We start from the raw sequence: 15924 nt of genomic DNA, 5'->3' as shown, positions 1-15924 counted from the left end.
TAACACAAAAGGAGCTGTTGTAAAATCTTACTTTACTATCTCGTATACTGAGTGTTTACAGATGTATGCCACTATATCATAGTGCGTTCGACAAGCGAGGCAAACTACATCGTAAAAATTAGCTGTGAACCATATTAAAATCTGCAAAAGCGCATAATCAAGAAGCCTTAATTACGAAACACTTAACAAGACCCGTTAAGGTGAAATTTTCAGCGCAAACCAGGAGAGACCACAAAGAAGAGACGAGGCAACCAGGAGCGCTGTATAACAAGAAACGTTACCTCTAAGATCAGCGAGCCTCATATCATACTTTCTCTCCTCTCTCTAACTTCTCTTTCGCCCTTCCCCAGGGCAGGGTAGCCTAATAAGCTCAGCCCTGGTTAACCTCGCGGCCTTTATGCTTCTCCTCCTCCTACGTCTTATAATAAGACAGGCTTTTGTATATTTGACAGTGCAGATACAGCCATATAGTTTTGCATGGTATATAGTTAGTCAGTCGGTCGGTCGGTCGGTCGATCGGTTGGTTGGTTGTCTTACGCATTTGTGTAGCGACTGATTTTAGGCCCATGTTACATTTTTCATTGTATATCACTGGTCATCGCTCACTCAAAACTCAGTCATGTCGCTCTTTGGCCACGCTTGCCCCTTGCGCCGGTAAACGCTATCACATCATGACCGAATGTGTTGATGTCATTTTCACATAATAGGATCAATAGAGGACCTAAATGGCTTTGTCGAGGGACTTCCGAGCTTCTTGAAAAGATGAGATCGCTCTCCTTAAGCTAACACACTGAAATCTGTCTTTCAGGTAAGGCTCAATCAAAAGCAGTGGCGTGCCACGAATACTTTATAGTTGCAGTTTCTGAATCGGTATTTTATGATTAAGGTGATGGAAAGATATCTCAAGAATAAATTACTTTACTTATAGAAGGGAGAATTGGCATTCACGTGTTTGTAGCACACGGGTGCCTTTCGCTGGAACGTTCCCCTTTGAAAATTGGTGCTATTTTTGTCAACTGTGTACAAACATCGTCAGTGACTTGCACAGCGCCAAAAGCAGCTGCCTCGTGGTGCAAACGTTCTCGTTCGTGTTGCAGCATACAAAGTTGTCTTGCCCACCGGGCTGATATTTGTGCAGCTCTGTTGTCCTTGAAGACTGGAACAATGCCCCATCACCCTCTACTGCAATGCCTCAAGAGGTCAGCATCAGAGGACAGACAAGCATATCACCATAGGTTATGACGGCGTCGAGAGAACAGCACAGGGCAGGAGTAATTGCTTCGCCCTGTCCATTGAGTTCCTAGGAAATTATTTCAGTGTAAAAGAAGGTCATATGGTCATCGAGTGGTGCATTTATCGGTCAGCCCTTATAAAGCAGTATTTGAACGCACTTGAATGAGTGTGCTTGGTATACTTATACAGCGTTTCGCCGCTCTCTTGTATGTCATTAATGTAGGAGTCAACATCTGGCTGTCTTTACGGCTAGTGAAACCACGTCTAAGAAAAAAAGTGTACTCTACTATACGTTATAAATGGAGAACGTCCTGCAAACTGCCTCATTCGATAATAATTGTATTGATGTAGAAAGATTCCTGTTTTGACCAGGTTTTCCTTGTAAGCTTTACTTCCATAACTTACGCTTGCTCGTCGGTATACGGAAAATATATTACGCAAATAGGGATTCTGCTTTAACGCTTTACAGCTTCAATAAACCACCTCGCATGAATCGCTGGAATTTCATTTCCTTGCTAAATAGTGCATCAGATTTCGCAAAGCAGGCGCCAGCCGATTACTAAAGAGAACACTTCCGCGCTCCCTGCGACAGGTAAGTCGATCTTAACGTTCCTTCCTTCCCGACCACTGGTTACTTTTTTTGCCCCTCTTCCTTTTCGGCCGACTGAGATTACTTTCCCCTAACCAAAGGAGAGCGACAGCGCTCGTCGCCTGTCGAAGTGTGCAAGAAATTTATGACAGCGCCCTTGAAGCTCGACCAAGAGGCTCAGCGTTCGGAAGCGCCTTGGTTCGTGTTTCTTTACTCTCATCTTTCATCCCTCTTGAGATCTCGTAGCTTGGGAACCCAACACCACTGTGCTCATGTTGTGTACTTTCTTTCGAGGTTCTTCATTTTTCTTTTGCTAGACTTTTGTTTTCTTCGATCACTTTTTTCCCAGGCCGCATACTTGGATGGTTATTCGATGGCATTAGTTCGCCAAAAGCTCCCCAGCGAATACCGGGAGCGCATCTTCGATCTCAGAGCGTCTTCTTCTCAGCGGGTAAATACCCAACCGGCGGTGCTTTTACTCCAACGCCCTGCCGAAACATGAAGTGGAGACTTCACGCTATGACCGCTTTCTTTTCCTGTAACTTCTTGTGTGGTCATATTTTATACGTGGCAGGTTCGGTCCCTGCCCGCGGCAAGTTGTCTTTTCGTCCACTTTTCTTTATTCGCATCTGTGTCACAATTACTGCAATACATTTAAAACCAGTATACAATTAACCTCCCCTATACCTTCATTGGCTTCGTTATCGGCTGGTTTTCATTAACGTATATCTGGTTAGTCACTTGTAGGAAGCAAGTCATTGTTGGCATTGGTACATGTTCGGGAAACTCGGCCCATGCCGCCCTTCTTGTACTCTTGTCTTTTGCGTTCTCGTTATTTTCCCTGTTTTTTTAGCGTTCCCTCAATTATTCTGCTTTCTTTTATATATACACGAGCACTCTTTCAATCATGTCTGACTTAACGTCAATTCTGGTTAGTCTGCTAACGTTTCTTTTCGAATATCGGGGGCCGACTTTTTGCAGCAGTTGCTACCAAATTATTATTTTTTTTACGTATTCATGCTGAGAAAGTGCTGCGTGTTTTTCTTCTCCTCTTCTTTTCTGCTGTCATGGTTTCCCACATTTCCCAAATTTTCTAGTAATTTCATTACTTTCGCCCGCGCGTAATCCGCAAAACAGGCTTCTACAGTAGAGATGTAATATCAGATGAGCACATTATGTAAAAGGTCGATGGTTAAATTTTGAGCCCACGTGTTCTAATCTCGTAACCTTACCCAGTCAGCGCTCAAGGCTTGACTGCTTAATAGAAAAATTCAGAACTACAGCCATTATTAGGGTACTCGGTCCCAAAGCCTGCCAGTAAATACGTTTAAGTAAATCTGAAGTCATACTTATTTGCCTGCTATATACATCAGGAGGCTGAAGGAAGCGACAGTGCCATAAGAATTTTCACGAGCCTATGCGTTCCAATTACATAAGCGTCAGTCCTCACCATATCCGAATAAGAATCTATTTAGAAGCATATAAAAAAATCCTTCTTTACATTCTGTGTCTCAAACAACTAGCCGCAACAACAAAATGAAGACATTATATGAACTGTTACAGTTAGTTCTGAGAGTAAGTACACCGGCAAAAACGCACTTCCATTTGTGAAACAAAAAAACAGGAAAAAAAGAAAAAGTTTGTTCCACGTCTCCGTGGACGTAAGCGGGGCTTTCTGTGAATATTATGAGTGAGTTCCTAACCCCACTTAACGAATTTTGAGGACGCTAATCTCACAACTTCTGTTTGTCTCAGGACTGCCATAATAGACGGACGCACCTTAGGTACATATATAAGTTTATAATTTACTCATCCTTACACTTACTACGGGCCACCATTAAATTAGAAACCTGAAATATTAGCATGAGTATAAAGGACCATGTCCATTACTAAAAGAAACATTAACCATTCGTAAGTGACCATGTAACGCTGAACACACTTGAGCTGTGGGCGACAGATGATAAAACTTACATCGAAAGGCAGGTCAAACGAGGCATTAACTACGTAAAAAGGCACAACAGCCCGTTTCCCTCAATCGACGGTTGCCCCAGTCAATCCTTAAGAAATATATCGAATCATATTAGCACCTTGACACCGTAATTTATGTTTCAATGTAGTCACAATTTTGATTCTAAGCAAGGTACAGACGTTGCCAAGACTTTTCATTTAGGTTAGAAGTAATGCGTGAAAAAAAAAAAAAAACGTAAGTTCATTTAAAACGTGGGCACTAAAATATGCTCAATTCTACAATAACTATTTAATGTCGATTAAATAATTTATTGTCGATATATCACAGGGGTTTCGATACAACTACGTATGATTCCCAGCTCCTAAGAGAAGTACATGTATTTGCAGGAACGAGCGGCGTACGGTAAATAGACGTCGTAATATAGGAACGCCTTTTAGAGCACGAATTCGTTTAATTTGCCTCCATAAAAGATGGCAACCATAGCAACCGCACGCTCCGCGGTATTTCGGGCTAATGCCACAACGCGCGTGGGACACTCAGCTAACTGCTTGCCAAATCTTGGGTGTTCTATGCGTTCAAGCGGAGGTTGCATTAATCGACCTTATTTATAGTTTCAGTGCCATACGGAAGATTATTAGCTGCGGCTGTATAGCCTCTAGAGAGCTCGTTAAACAAACTTCCTGCAGGGTCTCCCCGGTCTTGCGTTCGAGTTCTTCCTAATGTATCGCTCACCCCACGCAATTCCACTAAGATGCATGTGTATATACGTAAGTGCGTCCTCGACGGCGAAAGTCGTCACTCGTGGGCATTATCGTTTTTTTCTTGACGGGCAGACTGGTTGAACTCTCAGCTTCACTGGTGGGAAGACGAGTACTTTCGCCTACGGCCATGTACACTCTGAATCCGGTAGCCGGCCCCTAAGGGGGGAGTGAGCGTCGTCTCCGGATCAAAATAAAGTTCTTTGCCAGCCTGTAGCCGTATCAGACGTGCACGTTTTCGCAATTTTCGTGTACGTATGAATGAAGGTTGCAACCATAAGAAAAGTGCCGTTTCTAGAAATGTGCATGTTCGAGATGGTCGCTGTTAATTTAAAACCCGCTCTAAACACGGTAACTTATATGTGCACACTTTCACGCCTATGTATACACGTAAAGGGATGTTAGATTGCTAACGATTGTGGCGCTTATGTACGAGACGAATACAGTTCTTTGAGGGGGTTGCTTTACAGAAGTAGCATGTGAATTATGGGAATGTGAAATTTAGCATACGAGCTTGTTAAGGCGCCAGCCAAGCGTAGCAAACTACATTTAACTGCACTTCACCGCCCCCCCCCCCCTCCACCCCTTTCCAATAGTTTGCAAATTCATCAAGTCGGCGCTCTTCGATTCTCGCGCTCCGTCGTTGTCTGACCGCTCCTCCACAAACTTGATCTCGCCCCCACAGCGTCTGTCGCGGGTGGGAACCGTATAATTAAATCGCAGAATGACGCAGACGGCGTCCTTTATTTTAGCATGGAGTTTCCCTATAAATGCTATCGCCATAAAATGGGTGCTTTGTGATGCCATAACAGTGTGCCTACATACAATCTATAACTGTCGTCGTACTATGCAAATTATATTCTCGTTATCTGTTCTAAGATAGTTTTTTTTTTTAATTGGCGGCAGCATGCCCTACGGCATAAATAAAACTCACAGGGTCCCTTATGCATTCCCCAAAGACGACTTGAAGGCGGGAGCAATTTTCTTCTTTTTTTCTCAGTCAATGTATTGATCTTGATGCAAGTTCAAGATGTAATTCTACGTCGAAAATACGATGCCCCACAGAAGCCGCACTTATAGCTCATATGTGCACAAAAATGCACCTATAGTTCAGCACTGTATGCTTTTCAGAAGCGTAGCATAGGTCACGTAGACTATACAGGGTGCCCCAGCTAACTCTAGTCGAGTTTAAAAATGTGCCGACGCTCTTTACGCAACCAAATGCATGGAGTAAGGCACACTGCTTTTTTGTGTGTTCTGCGTAATTGGTCAGGTCGGCAAAATTAATTAAAGGGACTGTCTACCGTCCTTCGTCGCTTTTCTGTTTTGTACCGCAATAGAAAGCGTACCGTGTGAAGTGTCCAACCTTGCAGCGGTTTCTCTGGAAAGTGAGTAGAAATTTTTGAAACAGAATTTTTCGATCTGCGTTTGGTCTTCTGCCATTGGTGTGAAACATGTCCACAACACTGGTTGGTGGACGCAATGACGATTGTATAGTGCCGGTGAAAATTAAAACCGAAAGCACATGTGATTTCTGTAGGATTACTTTATTTTCGTTGAACACTATTGTAATGAATGTAACAGTCGTTTTCAGCACGCTAGCGGTTAAATGAAGCCTTATTATATGATTACAGAACACTTGTTTTGCTGTAATCACAGTCTGCGCGTTTATTTTAGCACTGCTGCGGCAATCCAAGCCAAGTTGATTCATCAAAAAGAGACAGTACATGCGCTCCTTCACAGCGCAGCACATGTGAGACATCCTAACAACAATACAGCGGCACGGTACGACCAGTGCGGAGAGCCGCGTAGCATAGCGCATGAGTTGAAGCAGACGAAATCGAAGACGGCGCCGCAAGCAGCGCCACCGGGTGCCTTTTTGGATGCGTGAGAAAAACAAAAACAAAAAAATTACTCTGACGTAATTGAAAGGTGCCTCAAGTAAGTAAAATACAATTTCAAATCATACATGTTTGTTTTTAAGCAAAATGAGTCTACATGCGAGGATGTCTTGTCCTACCAGTAGATTGAACTACATCGCCGTTGGGTGACGCTAGCGGTCATTCTTTCACGATTTTCAACATCAAATTAAAAATATAATTCCTTTTTTATGGGGCAAAAGCATGCTCGTTGCCACCGATGTGACGAACGATCTTCTCATTTTCACCAGAATCGGAAAAATTTTTCCGAGCGGTAGACAGTCCCTTTAAATAACTTCTAAAGCAACTAATCTGGGCAAAAAATTCACTTAGAAAGCTGTAGATCGGTTGACATAGCTCGCGCTTAGACGCCGGCTATCTATTAAGTATTCGAGTTTTCCCGCTTATGTCAAAGGCCCGCGAAATGCAAAAAAAAAAAAAATACCACGTGATACGCCCGCTTGCGCAATATATTGCAGTGTTTCCTAGCGTTCCGCGTACAAACGATATGCTTCCCTCGCCGCTGTTCATGACAGCGATAAGCACACGCCGCGGTTATCGCTTGTGCTGCCGCTAGCATCAGGGGCGTCATCGCACAGCCAACGCCAACGACGCTGTCTTGTCGCATGTTAAGCCGCAGCCCACGTGGATAGTAAGGAGCACTGCAATTACGGTGCGCAAGCGGCATGTCACGTGGTATTATTTTTTATTTTTTAGGTGCGAAGCAGCTTTTGCTCGGGGCTGTGTCCGCCGGTGGCGTCCGCGCTCCACTGCGCATGCGCCTTCTCTCTCTCCCCCTATCCTCCTTTACGCAGGTGTTCGGTCGCCTTCTCTCTTCTCCTCCCCCGCGCTGCAGCCGCGGCGCAACCTCTCCTCCCACGTGATACAGCATACAGCCGCGCCGCAGCCAAATACAGCGTGTAACCCACTCCCTCCTCTCCCTCCCCCATTTCATGTCTATATAAGCGCGTGCGCTCGGTCGGCTTCCGTCATTCTCTCTTCGCTGCCGTTCAGATGAGCTGTAACGTCAACGTCGGCGGCAGTTAAAGCAGCACTCCAACCTCTGCCGAGATCGAGATCGTCGCGGAGCAGCAGCGCAGGGCTCGCGATGCCGAACGCAAACGGCTGCGCAGGTCTGAGACAGACAGCTCCAGTCGATCTTGATCGTTTCCGTTACGTTCACTCGACGCTAACGGAAAGCAACGCACAAACACAACGCCATGATAACACAAACACTGAATACAAACCTCACACACTAACGGAAACGCCGAGTGAAAGTAACGGAAACTTGGTGTGCGCCCCCAATGCTGCTTCGCATCCCCTCATGGTTCCCTTGAGTGGGAGATGGTGTAATTTTTTTTCCATTTCGCGTTGTCACTTGTCCCGTTAATCGGGATGGCAATCGCCGGGCGGATTCCAAGGGCGGACGTATCGGCCCCCCGAAACGCACCACGAAAGCGTGGACAATTTAGAGTTGGTCCTTTGGTGCGCCAGCGAACGCCGGTTGTGGTCCAAAGACCGAGTCAGAGCCGAGAGTCGATAACACAAACGAAAACGAAATATATTCTCAGTTAAGGCAATACAAATATCACAACACGTGCACACTCGGCTGGTACCAGTTACAGCTTCACAATAGAACTCAGATGTGTTTACACAACGGGAGCTAAACAAACAGATCACACGCTCCGAATGCAATCGCATGCATTACAACTATTCAACGACAGTCCTGAATAAACAATGGCGTATCCAGTCCACAATACTTGTACGGTAATCGAATGCTTCTCTTCAAGGAAACACTCACGCTAGCTCCAGCGTTGATCGTCGTGACTTGTCACGGCTCACACGGTGTCGTCATCGGATTCTTCCAGATCGACGATCGACTGACCGCACACCATCATAAACACGTCTTCTTTGGCTAACGGAGCCACACTTCGCCTAACTTCACTATCACCGGGCCACTCCTTCACTACTTCACTACTCGACTCCTTCACTGACTGCCTCGTCGTTTGCACGCTTTTATCCCTTCTCCCCCAATTTCTAGAAGCGTCGGGAGGGTTCTTCGGCGTGCAGTACAGCTAAACCTGGGGAAAGGGCGAGAGCTTTCTCGTAGGTTCGAATCGCGGCGGCGTCATCGGCGATGCGTCACCCTACTCTTCCAGACGTTTCCAGGCATTGCTGGGCGTTTGATCGAGTTGTCTCCGTCTGGCTCGAGTGGGTGAGGAGGATGCGGCGCGCCGGCGTCTTTTGATGCTTGTTTTTTTCGCCGTCCGCGCTTCTTGGTGGCGCGACTCGCGCCGTTCTGTCGCGCAGCCGTTTGAAAGCGGCCGCGCGCGTGCTTTATTAAGCGCTAATCTGTGACACGCGTGCATCTGCAGAAAGCAGAAAAACACTAATACTTATTAGTCAGAAAGTTATAAACTGTCTACTAGGACGTTTTGCAAAGCGATCCACACCTTTCTAGTTGGAATTTTTCGCCAAGCGTCGTTGCTTTAGATTTATCTTTGCATAATTAACCAATTAAGCAGAACACACAAAATAGTGTGCCTTACTCCATGCAGTAGTGAGCAACGTGCATTTGGTCGCGTCATGATGAAGTGCGTCTGCATATTTTTAAAATCTGACTACAGTTTACCCGGGACACCCTGCATAGACAGAACAACAAATTCCCTCGGTCATATACTGCATTTTCAATACGCTGAATAAAAATATCATAAGAGGCACATGTACCACATTATACAGAGTCAGTATAAGAGTAAAATGTCCACACACTCAGACATTCCGTGGTAAAATGCCCACACACTCAGACATTTCATGTATAATTACTTTCTGGCTTCCTGTGACGTTTACCTAGTAAAAATACTAATGATGCTCGAATATTTTCGTGTAGTGGCTGTTCACTACCAACTGCGATATCAGGAAGACTACAGAACAAGTGTATTCTGTAGTCTTCGGTTAATCTGACGACGTTAGGTTACACTTCCATCATATATAAATATGCGATCAAAGGATGTCGTATAATGCTGAAGCCAATGGGGAAAGAGTCCGGAAATCGTCTAGCCAAGTCGCTGCCCTTGCTGCAAGATGACGTGAAGAAAAGCTAGTTTCCTGCACTCGATACTCCTGTATTTAAAGTGCGCGTGAAAGATAACTTGTGCAATCAGCCACCTAGACAGCAGCAGACCATCACATATATATCCCTGTTTGTCAAGCTTCACTGCAAACGAATTTAGTATAATATTGCACAGCAAAACTCGCGGCCAATACGTTTACACAAAATTACTACGCTCCCTCTGCTAACGCATTGCGTTGCAGCGACAATGGCTAAGCAATTTCAAGGAAAAACACCGCACATGAGCTTTAGGCGCACATTGTAGTGTTCAAAATTCAGCGGCAAATTACAGAAGCTAAAATGAGCTTCTGAAATACCGAGTTTGCAATGTACAACTGTAAAGACTGTGGCAGCGCTGATGACATCGAAGTCTGACCAATGAGAATAACTTACCGAGATTGGATATCCTGCCTTAACCACTTGGACGATGACTACAGCAATCTCGAATAATCAATGTTCTTCGCCGTCACCACGCTTCTCTATAGGCATAATTCAGTGCAAACGGTCCCACTCAAAAGTTGGCTTCTTGAAACCACCTCCAAAAGCATTGTACAGTCAAGAGCAAAATTCTACAGCTGAACTTTACAATGGCGGTAAATCGGGCTAACCGGTTGCCTCTATATGTTTGCATCGTTTGTCTCTGATTTTACGATGAAAATTCTGAAGACTGTGGGAACGCGTGCGAAAGCACGCGTTCCCACGATATACGGTAGAGTTACTGTACTCTACTAAATACAGTAACTAAATGCAGTTACTAAATGCAGTAACTCTATGCGAAACTCCATCGCAGTGCCTTCTGGCGGCTGTATGGCTACGGTTCGAGAGTGTGTACGAATTTACCTTGGTGTGTACCGAGCACACGCGTCCTTTTCCACCTGCCAGTCTGTTGGTCCAATTCAATTTCTCAAGGATGAGGGCAGGCTCGGGAGAAAAGTGACGTTTGTCACTTGAGGAGAACCCGAGCCTCCCTCGCTCACTTCAACCGCGCGCGCACCTGAACGCAGAATAAAGCAAGGTAACACCTTTGCAATCGCCGGTTGAAGCTTCCGGGCGATGATATCCGGGCGAAAGTACCTCGTTTTTACAACTGAAGTGCCTTCGGCACGGTATATTCTAGCTAGGCGCTTCTAGAGTGACTGCAAAAGTGGCACCTTGCGCACTTACGCGTGTTCCGACACACGCGCGGTTGAACCGAGCGAACGAGCAGGCTGACGGGTAGAAAATGACGCGCGTGCGTGAGAAAGCGTATCGATGCAGTTTTGCACGCGTTCCCGTAGTCTCTAAAATTTTGCGGCCGACTGTAAAGCCGTCAACACGCTTAATACGAACGCTCCGCGGTCTGGCCGCAACGGCTTGTACTGACGCCTGCGCCGCGAAGTGTATCTCGGTATGTTTGTAGCAGCTGACGAGCGCTGCTCGATTTGACTGGTCGACTTGACTTTCGCTCGTGTCTAACCGGCGGTGAAAACTGCGTTCACTATCGTCAGCCACCGCAAACATGCCGATCAACACTTCGTGACACTGGCCCAGTCCAAACCATACCAGGCCAGGCTGCGGAGCGTTCGTGTCAGGCGTACTGACGGCTGTACTACATTGCTTTGACGCGTGTATGTATGTGTGCACAAGCGACGTTGCGCAAGACGCGAAAATATCGATGGCATCAAACGAAAACACGCGCAATGGCACTGCTCCGCAAGCTACAACCTGCAAATCTTCCCGGCATGCACCTCGAACTCCTTCGATATACATATGTTATACCGCACGTCCCAGGTCTACATGTTGCATTTTATTTATATCATGGACGGCTGTCAATTTCGTAAACGGAACATGACGCTATAACAACTAACAACTCCGAATGTATCGTGTACCGCGTAGTTAGGTGGGAGAGCTTCGTGAAGCCGCATACCGCGAGTTTTCTTGCCGAAAGGTTGTAAATGGCGCGATTAAGATCGAGCGCTAACGTCCCGGTCGCCTACAGGCCCTCGAAAACCTAGATAATCCGCGTTATCCTTGCCGGGCGAATGCGCGCCACATATGAGATATATGACGTGCAGGTGCGAACAGCAGCAGCTCTGAAAGTTCAGTAACGTATTAAAGCTGCAGTGCCGACTACGTGCTACCTTTCCATGCTTGTCAATCTTCTAGAGGCATGGAAGATGGGCGCTGGCGCTAGTTATGTCTCTAAAACCTCAGAGTCGGCTCTAAGGCTTATGAGCAAGTGCTAACTTTAGTAAGACTACGTGGAATATAATGATACTCAAATTAGTTATTTGAGCAGCTCCTAAGAATAAGCTAAGCAGTGAGTGCAAGATAGAGTCTCCTTCACTGGATGCACCATGCAGCTGAAAAAAAAAAAATGTGCAGAAAACGTCAAGCATGACTCTCAACATAAGCAAATAGCCGAACTCGTCGTTAAGGCTATTTTGTTTATTCCAAGAATTATACACTTGAAGGCGTACATTCGTTGCAGTATTCAGGCAGCGCTTGTTGTTTCATTACTTAGACGCACCATTTCGCGCTACAGCAAGTGCGTCCTATACAGTTGTGGCGGTTTGGGCGTGTTGGTATGACATGACCAATAAATTCTAAGCGCACAAACAAACGACGACAAAAAATACGTATGACAGACAGGCGCTGAGTTTCAACACTTTAACTGATTGATCGCATGAGCTTGTATGTGTGCATGAAATGCACGGTACATGAGTGTTTCCAGCGTTTTCACACTCAGCTCCAATCGGAATCGGGCACAATACAATTATTGCTTCTAAATCACGCTGTTTCACAGTTTACATACTGCTTACAGCGACGTGAACCAATCAAAAAAGAGTAAGGCAGCTTTGCACTAGTGATGCCAAGCCTGAGGTTTTTATTTTCTCTCTTCCTTTCTTTTTCTCTCTTTGTTTTTTCTGTGCGCTTTTCGTCTCTGTTCATTTGTATTTCTTTCTCTCTCTCTCTTATCTATCTTTCTTTCTCTTTCTCGCTCTTTCTATCTTTCTCTCTATTTCTCGATTCCACTTTCTTCTCTCTTTTCCCTTTCTTTCTCTCTCTTCTCTTTCTTTCTACGCCATGCTTTACTCCCTCCTCCTTTCCCTCCTCTTCACCCTCACTTTCATAACGCCCTCTTTACTATACTATACTAGACAAAGCTATGCTATGCGCTGCTATAGCGTGCCTGGAGAGCCGAGTGGTTACGACGCCCGCCTCCGGATCGTTGGTACGCGGGTTCGAATCCCGCCTTTCCAATAACTTCTCTCTTTCTTTCTCTCTCTGTGCTCGTTTTCTCGCCCATCAGAGTTATTGCATCCAACGCCGAAGAAATCGGCGCACGTGCTCTGGCATCGAAGGATAAGAGGACGAAGAGAGCGCGTGCCGGTACAAATCGGCTCACGTCCTTTGGGAACGAAGAAGAAGATTAAGAGGACGGAGAGAGCGCGTGCTGGTCACTCTTTCTTGATGGCAGTCCTATCCCTCAGCTACCTCGACTCCGTGTTTTAGGCCTCCACATTCAGTCTGATGGCAGGGCCTCGCACACAACAGACCGTCTGACTCAGCAGATTGAATAACAAGAGGAAGAAGACTTCTATTTGGAGTGAGCGCGCGCTCAATATGACACAGTTGGCTATGTTATATGTGGTTTTGCCTGCGTTAATATCAAGGCGCTCGAAGAACAAGAGGAAGAAGACTTCTCTTTGGCGCGAACGCGCGCTCAGGGGTATGCTTATGTGGTTTTGCCGGCGTTACGCCAAGCTACGACGGTCGCATACGATCACAGCCTACGACAGCCCGGCCCCTTAAAGTGCTCCGCACTTAATAATATTTTATCTTGAAAGAGAACAGACAAGCGCGCAGACGCCCATTATGGCTGCAAGGACATTTGCCGCCTTCAACGTGGGAGGTGCTGGGTTCAATTCCCAGTGCTGCCGGGCACCCACCGGTTTTCCCAAAGGGGATATAGGTACCCCGGCCTGGCGCTAGAGTAGTGTTGTGGGTACTCGTATCTCGAGAAGGTGGCCTCTCCTTTCCCCTCTTCTTTCACTCCCCTTTCTCTGCCCCCAACTACGTAGTGCTGGGGGCAGGGCGGCGCTGGGTTGCAGAAGTAAGCGCCTTTCCTCTCCTAAAACCACCACTCCACACTTCATGTCCCAGAACTCACTGAGCGCCCTTAAAAAGGCACTAAATGGAAATAATAAGCCTGGTTAATTCATGAATTCTTAAATTCAGTATCACCGTGTTTTACATGCGATTATCTAACTTTGTTACATAAAAAATTTCCGCCGGTTGTCCCGCTGCTGATCCCGATTTTCATTTCCATTGCCAAAACGGAAGAGTTGGCGTAATTTACATGTGACATTTCTCTCTCTACCACTCACTGTGCCAATGCTGACGTTACCGTCCATGATGACGCAACAGAGAGATACCGTATAGTCTAAAATGAGCGGTTCAACTTCGAATTTCCATTTTCGCCCCGTCTCTCTTATATACGAAAGCTCTGTCATCGTTACGAATCAAGATTTTACTATTGTAGACGCCTAACCTTTTCAATCTGCGTTGGCTTCATATTTTTCTTTAATATCTCTTGATGGTACGTGCGACGGCGTGCTGTAGAGTGTCCTGCACTATGGGGCTAAATTCACAAGTAGAACAGATTACTTCTTGTGTAAACAAGCCGACCTCTTACACGGGGGCACCGTCCATTACAGTAGTGCTGCTGTTACAATATCATAGAAAAAAATCACATGTTTCGTTACGCGTTCGCCTAAGACGACTCTAAGGCGAAATCCATCTTCTTTTTTTTATCCTGGTCGAGACGGCTGCATTTAGACGAAAGCAAAATCCTAGAGGCCCGTGCTCATTTGATTCCTCCACTACGGCTTTCTCATAATCACATCGTCGTCTGTGGACGTCAAACACCAGCAATTATTATCTTCTTTTCTTCTCGGCCATTTGTACTGATCACCCCCCCCCCTCCACGGAAGCTCTCTGCACCTAACGTGGTTTTACATTGCCTCCGGGATCGGCCCACCTTTAACCAAACGAAGATATCGTATGATGACGTCATGATGGCGTCATGATGGCGTCATAGTTACGTGACAAATTCGACGACCTGCGACGTCGTCAGGACATAATATCTGATCACGTGTTGTGTACGTTTCGTGTTGATGCCGACGGTCACTTTTAGCGTTTGATGAAAGATCTAAGGTTTTCGCCGTAATAAATATTTATTACGCCATAGAAACACGCCGCAGTGGCACAGTGGCTACGGAATTCTTCTACAGAGCACAAAATTGATGGTTAGATTGTCGACTATGGCTAGCGCATTTAGATGGAGATGCTCTGCAAGAACTTTTGTGAACCGCAGATTGATGTGCTGTGACGAACACCGGGCGCTCAACATTCAGACTGAGCCCATTCCTATACGGCGTCTCTCATAGTTCATGAGCAGTTTCAGGACGTCAAACCTCATTTTGAAAGCAAGCTTTGTTCCTCATAATATACCACCACAAAGGTATAATATGAGAATACCACAAAAGCATATCAAGCACCACGCGCGCTTGGTACTTTATATTGATGTGATCGGGTTTCACCACAAAAAAAAACTGTTACCATCGCTCGGCACCGCTATGTTTGGAAAATGTCTCGATTGTTTAAGACTACTCTGATAAGATTGCGTGCACTACACGAATAGTCGAGTTTATTCTGGAGCTCAAATGAGCCCAGCGATAATGCTGGAATATTCAATCATTCATGTATAAAAGACGACGCGTTCCGCCGACGATCAGATTAGCGACGGCCGACGACTGTGATCGCGGCAGTCATTGTACAGCGTGCATTTCTTGTACTTTTGAGTTTTCAATTCCTGGCATAGGCGTGCGCAGGGTTCCCCATTAGGGGGGAGGGGGCGGGGGCGAAGTCTCACCTCAACCTCCCCCCCCCCCACCCTTCCTTTGGTCGAGTTCGAAAAAACACACGCTGCGCAGCGGATGCAATAATCAAAATGAAGTGACGACGTGCTTCACACAACGGCCCGCCTTTGGTACCTGGCATCCGGGCCCAGAAATGGGAAAGCAAACAGCTCTTGGAACGCACATCAGTGGTACTCGGCTGTCATTATAGTAAAAAACTTGCATGACCATAACCTTGCACTTTAAAGAACAACGGGATAGATACATGTAGTAGAGCTATGGGGACAGACTTGCCACCCCCCCCCCTTCAGATGATTGAGGCGGGGGGGGGGGGGAGGCTCGTGCTCACGCCTATGAATCCTGGGCACAAGTTTGCGCAATAAAGAGTTTCGTATTTACCGGTCCTACTGCAGCCTTCTTCACCTTCATAACTACGTGACGCTG

The sequence above is a fragment of the Rhipicephalus sanguineus genome, chromosome 1, assembly GCF_013339695.2.
Source record: "Rhipicephalus sanguineus isolate Rsan-2018 chromosome 1, BIME_Rsan_1.4, whole genome shotgun sequence".
Classification (NCBI taxonomy): domain Eukaryota; kingdom Metazoa; phylum Arthropoda; class Arachnida; order Ixodida; family Ixodidae; genus Rhipicephalus; species Rhipicephalus sanguineus.
Note: the sequence above shows the minus strand (reverse complement) of the source record.